Source organism: Chiloscyllium plagiosum, unplaced genomic scaffold (genome assembly GCF_037043375.1).
Source record: "Chiloscyllium plagiosum isolate Xiang-an unplaced genomic scaffold, Cpla_swu_hap1 HiC_scaffold_28, whole genome shotgun sequence".
NCBI lineage: Eukaryota > Metazoa > Chordata > Chondrichthyes > Orectolobiformes > Hemiscylliidae > Chiloscyllium > Chiloscyllium plagiosum.
In genome coordinates this window covers 52,955,979-52,962,696 of record NW_028270166.1, presented here as the reverse complement: position 1 = coordinate 52,962,696, position 6,718 = coordinate 52,955,979, and positions in this window count along the sequence as shown.

Below are 6,718 nucleotides of genomic sequence, written 5' to 3'. Positions count from 1 at the left end.
CCTGCCAGCACCCGGCCCATATCCCTCCTAAGCCATCCTATTTATATACCCACCCAGATGCCTTTTAAATGTTGCAATTGTACTAGCCTCTACCACTTCCTCTGGCAACTCATTCCGCACACATACCACCCTCTGAGTGAAAAAGTTACCTCTTAGGTCTCTTTTATATCTTTCCCCTCTCACCCTAAACCTATGCCCTCTAGTTCTGGACTCCCCCACCCCAGGGAAAAGACTTTGCTTATTTACCCAATAATTGCGGTCTTTGAAGAAGGAGGCCATCTGGGTATTGGAACTGTCCTCCTGGTAGCAGATGCGGCGGAGACGAAGGAATTGGGAATTCCCCCCAGACGTGATCAACGATGTCCTCCACCGCTTCCCGCTCCTCCGCCCTTGAGCCCCACACCTCCAATCACCACCAGGACAAAACCCCACTGGTCCTCATCTACCATCCCACCAACCTCCATATACATCGTATCATCCGTCGTCATTTCCGCCACCTCCAAACGGACCCCACCACCAGGGATATATTTCCCTCGCCTCCCCTATCAGCATTCCGAAAAGACCACTCCCTCCATGACTCCCTCGTCAGGTCCACAACCCCCACCAACCCTACCTCCACTCCCGGCACCTTCCCATGCAACCACAAGAAATGCAAAACTTCCCCCCTTACTTCCTTCCAAGGCCCCAAGGGATCCTTCCATATCCACCACAAATTCATCTGCACCTCCACACACATCATCTACTGCATCCGCTGCACCCGATATGGCCTCCACTATATTGGGGAGACAGCCCGCCTACTTGCGGAACGTTTCAGAGAACACCTCTGGGACACCCGGACCAACCAACCCAACCACCCCGTGGCTCAACACTTCAACTCCTCCTCCCACTCCACCAAGGACATGCAGGTCCTTGGACTCCTCCATCGCCAGACCATAGCAACATGACGGTTGGAGGAAGAACGCCTCATCTTCCGCCTAGGAACCCTCCACCACAAGGGATGAACTCAGATTTCTCCAGTTTACTCATTTCCCCTCCCCCCACCTGGTCTCAGTCAAATCCCTCAAACTCAGCAGCGCCTTCCTAACCTGCAATCTTCTTCCTGACCTCTCCGCCCCCAACCCCACTCCGGCCTATCACCCTCACCTTGGCCTCCTTCCACCTATCGCATTTCCAACGCCCCTCCCCCAAGTCCCTCCTCCCGACCTTTTATCTTAGCCGGCTGGACACACTTTCCTCATTCCTGAAGAAGGGCTCATGCCCGAAACGTCGATTCTCCTGCTCCTTGGATGCTGCCTGACCTGCTGCGCTTTTCCAGCAATACATTTTCAGCTCTGATCTCCAGCATCTGCATTCCTCACTTTCACCTCCCTGACTGCAGGGAAAAGACTTTGCCTATTTATCCTATCCATGCCCCTCATAATTTTGTAGACCTCTATAAGGTCACCCCTCAGCCTCTGACGCTCCAAGGAAAACAGCCCCAGCCTGTTCAGCCTCTCTCTATAGCTCAGATCCTCCAACCCTGGCAACATCCTTGTAAATCTTTTCTGAACCCTTTCAAGTTTCACAACATCTTTCCGATAGGAAGGAGACCAGAATTGCACGCAATATTCCAACAGTGGCCTAACCAATGTCCTGTACAGCCGCAACATGACCTCCCAACTCCTGTACTCAATTCTCTGACAAATAAAGGAAAGCATACCAAACACCTTCTTCACTATCCTATCTACCTGCAACTCCACTTTCAAGGAGCTATGAACCTGCACTCCAAGGTCTCTGTTCAGCAACACTCCCTAGGACCTTACCATTAAGTGTATAAGTCCTGCTAAGATTTGCTTTTCCAAAATGCAGCACCTCGCATTTATCTGAATTAAACTCCATCTGCCACTTCTTAGCCCATTGGCCCATCTGGTCAAGATCCTGTTGTACTCTGAGGTAACCCTCTTTGCTGTCCACTACACCTCCAATTTTGGTGTCATCTGCAAACTTACTAACTGTACTTCTTATGCTCGCATCCAAATCATTTATGTAAATAACAAGCACCAATCCTTGTGGCACTCCACTGTTCACAGGCCTCCAGTCTGAAAAACAACCCTCCACCACCACCCTCTGTCTTCTACCTTTGAGCCAGATCTGTATCCAAATGGCTAGTTCTCCCTGTATTCCATGAGATCTAACCTTGCTAATTAGTCTCCCGTGGGGAACCTTGTCAAACGCCTTACTGAAGTCCATATAGATCACATCTACTGCTCTGCCCTCATCAGTCTTCTTTGTTACTTCATCAAAAAACTCAATCAAGTTTGTGAGACATGATTTCCCTCGCACAAAGCCATCTTGACTATCCCAAATCAGTCCTTGCCTTTCCAAATACATGTACATCCTGTCCCTTAGGATTCCCTCCAACAACTTGCCCACCACCGAGGTTAGATTCACTGGTCTATAGTTCCCTGGCTTGTCCTTACCACCCTTCTTAAACAGTGGCACCATGTTTGCCAACCTCCAGTCTTCCGGCACCCCACCTGTGACTATCAATGATACAAATATCTCAGCAAAAGGCCCAGCAATCACTTCTCTAGCTTCCCACAGAGTTGTCAGGTATACCTGATCAGGTCCTGTGGATTTATCCACCTTTAACCGTTTCAAGACATCCAGCACTTCCTCCTCTGTAATCTGGACATTTTGCAAGATGTCACCATCTTTTTCCCTACAGTCTATATCTTCCATATCCTTTTCCACTGTAAATACTGATGCAAAATATTCATTTAGTATCTCCCCCATTTTCTGTGGCTACACACAAAGGCCACTTTGCTGATCTGTGAGGGGCCCTATTCTCTCCCTAGTCCTCAATATATTTGTAAAACCCCTTTGGATTCTCCTTAATTCTATTTGCCAAAGCTATCTCATGTCCCCATTTTGCCTTCCTGATTTCCCTCTTAAGTATACTCCTACTTTCTTTATACTCTAAGGATTCACTCGATCTATCCTGACTGTACCTGACATATGCTTCCTTCTTTTTCTTAACCAAACCCTCAATTTCTTTAGTCATCTAGCATTCCCTATATCTACCAGCCTTCCTTTTCACTCTGACAGAAATATACTTTCTCTGGATTCTTGTTATCTCATTTCTGAAGGCTTCCCATTTTCCAGCCCGTCTCTTTACCTGCAAACATCTGCCTCCAATCAGCTTTTGAAAGTTCTTGCCTAATACTGTCAAAATTGGCCTTTCTCCAATTTAGAACTTCAACTTTTAGATCTGGTCTATCCTTTTACATCACTATTTTAAAACAAATAGAATTATGGTAACTGGCCCCAAAGTGCTCCCCCATTGACACCTCAGTCACCTGCCCTGCCTTATTTCCCAAGAGTAGGTCAAGTTTTGCACCTTCTCTAGTAGGTACATTCACATACTGAATCAGAAAATTGTCTTGTACACACTTAAGAAATTCCTCTCCATCTCAACCTTTAACACTATGGCAGCCCCAGTTGATGTTTGGAAAGTTAATATCCCCTATTATTCTTACAGATAGCTGAGATCTCCTTACAAGTTTGTTTCTCAATTTCCCTCTGACTATTAGGGGGTCTATAATACAATCCCAATAAGGTAATCATCCCTTTCTTATTTCTCAATTCCACCCAAATAACTTCGCTGGATGTATTTCCGGGAATATCGTCCCTTAGCACAGCTGGAATGCTATCCCTTATCAAAAATGCCACTCTCCCTCCTCTTTTGCCTCCCTTTATATCCTTCCTGTAGCATTTGTATCCTGGAATATTCAGCTGCCAGTCCTGCCCATCCCTGAGCCATGTTTCCATAATTGCTATGATATTGTGGGCGGCACGGTGGCACAGTGGTTAGCACTGCTGTCTCGCAGCGCCAGAGACCCGGGTTCAATTCCCGACTCAGGCGACTGACTGTGTGGAGTTTGCACGTTCTCCCCGTGTCTGCGTGGGTTTCCTCCGGGGGCTCCGGTTTCCTCCCACAGTCCAAAGATGTGCAAGTCAGGTGAATTGGCCATGCTAAATTGCCCGTAGTGTTAGGTAAAGGGGTAAATGTAGGGGTACGGGTGGGTTACGCTTTGGCGGGTCGGTGTGGACTTGTTGGTCCGAAGGGCCTGTTTCCACACTGTAAGTAATCTAATCTAATCCCAGTCCCATGTTCCTAACCATGCCCTGAGTTCATCTGCCATCCCTGTTAGGCCCCTTGCATTGAAATAAATGCAATTTAATTTATTAGTCCTACCTTGTCCCTGCCTGCCCTGACTGTTTGACTCACTTCTGTTCTCAGTTGTACCTGTCTCAGATCGATCTCTTTCCTCACTATCTCCCTGGATCCCACCCTCCCACCTTACTAGTTTAAATCCTCCCAAGCAGTTCTAGCAAATTTCCCTGCCAGTATATTAGTCCCCTTCCAATTTAGGTGCAATCTGTCCTTCTTGTACAGGTCACTTCTACCCCAAAAGGGATTCCAATGATCCAAAGATGTGAATCCGTCTCCCAAATACCAGCTCCTCAGCCATGCATTCATCTGCTCTCTCCTCCTATTCCTGCCCTCACTAGCTCGTAGCACTGGGGGTAATCCAGATAATACTACCCTTCGATGGACCCAATAAGGAGAGACTTTTATTTTAATTCTACTTTCGGTTCAAAGCAGTAGAGGGAACCCCACATTGAGTCGAAGCCGTTGTTGTCTCTGTCGTTGGACTGTTTAATGACAATGATGAGGCAACTGTACTTTCATTTTAAAAGAGTAGAGTCAGATTTAATTTCTATCTACCCTGTGCCAAACCTATTCCAAGGTGTCTGATGGAGACAGTATGTGGAGAAAGTGAGGACTGCAGATACTGGAGATCAGAGTCGAGAGTGTGCTGCTGGAAAAACACAGCAGGTCAGGCAGCATCCAAGGGACAGGAGAATCAATGTTTCAGGCATAAGCCCTTCAACAGGAATCAGGAGACAGTATGTGGCATGATTTAATGAATATCTAATTCCATGTTGAACACAGCCTGGGGATTTGAAAGGGCCTAGTGGAGAGAGAGATGTACATTGTAATTAAACATGTGCATACCTGTTCTCGAATGTTTGATGAGGGAGGTTTATTTTCGAAGTGGAGGCACAGGAAAGGTGTTGGCGAGGTGCTCATCCTCGTCGATAATGTGTTGCAGGCTGCAAAGAACGTGTTGCAGTCATTTGGCTCTCGGGAAGGACTGGACAATGAAGTGTACACTGTCTGTTGTAGACTGTGGCTGTCTCCTGAGGAGGTCACTACGCTTTCTCACTATGGCACAACAGAACTGGCAGTCGATGAGTTGAGCATTGTACCCTGTTCTTATGAGGGCATCCTTGAGCACTGTCAAGTGTCCATCATGCCTCCTCCTCCTCTGAGTTGACTGAGTGTGACATCAAGGAGCCTGAGCAAAACTATGATCAATGGGAATTGGAGAAAATTCTGCACTGGCAATGCCCTCAACTGTAAATGGGAAATCCAATCTCTGTCAGTTGTCTTCCAAGTCACTTAACATCCTGACCAGGGACTAATTTACTGCTCCTTCACTATCGTTTGTTAAAAATCTTGGAATCCCCTTCCAAACAGCTCTGTGTGTACGACTGCACCACTTGGATAGAAGAGGTTCTAGACGGCAGCTCCCTGTTACCTTCTCCAGAGCTGTTGGGAATAACAAATAAACTCTGTCTTTACTAGTAGAAAGTGAGGACTGCAGATGCTGGCGATCAGAGCTTAAAAATGTGTTGCTGGAAAAGCGCAGCAGGTCAGGCAGCATCAAAGGAGAAGGAGAATCGACGTTTCGGGCATAAGCCCTTCTTCTTTGATGCTGCCTGACCTGCTGTGATTTTCTGGCAACACATGTTTAAGCTCTGCGCTTGCTAGTGCCTTCCAATACCCATGAACCGATGTGTTAAAATCGGTTTTATGTTTTCACAGTTTGTTCTGAAGTCTCAGAAAGGGAAGACCTTGCTGTATGAGTGTGACACCAGTAACATCAGGAGCACCACATGACATTGAGGTAACAATTCCCTTCGTTTTCACACAGTCAGAGGATTGATCGTGTGATGTCAATGCCATTGAGATCAACATTTACATCGCAAGTTATAAAAATGCAACACATCATTGATATCGGGACATTTAATATGGAAACTTAGTAATTTCTCATTTGCTGTCCGTCACCAAATACTTGTGAGTCCTCTGACACGGCAGCTTTGCTGTTCCTGTTCACATCAGACAATTTGTCACAGTTCAGAAAGAAGAAACAAAAATTAAACTGCTGGAGAGAAACTCAGCAGGTGAAAAGACAGAAACAGAATTAATGTTTTGAGGCCAATGAAACTTACTCACAACAGCTTTATGTCAGAGTCAATATGTTTACTCTGTTTCCCTATTCAGATGTAACCTCATCTGCTGCATGTCTCTACCGGTTTCTGTTTGTATTTCAGGTTTCAGTTGCTTTTTCTGACGAGTCTCGAGGTTGAACTTGGTTATATTTGCCCAATATGGTCCACTCCTTGAGCTGTTGTGCCAGTGACAGTTGTGTTACACTGGAGTCTGTTTTTTCTTCATGTTCCAAAAAATCTCTTTTTGCTCATATCCATCCAAATATGCAAATCTCAGGAAATCGGTTTTATTTGAAAAGGCATTTTGCGGAAACTGCATTTCACGAAACAACAGGAATAGATTATTGATGATGCCGCACTCTATGGCCTTCATTGA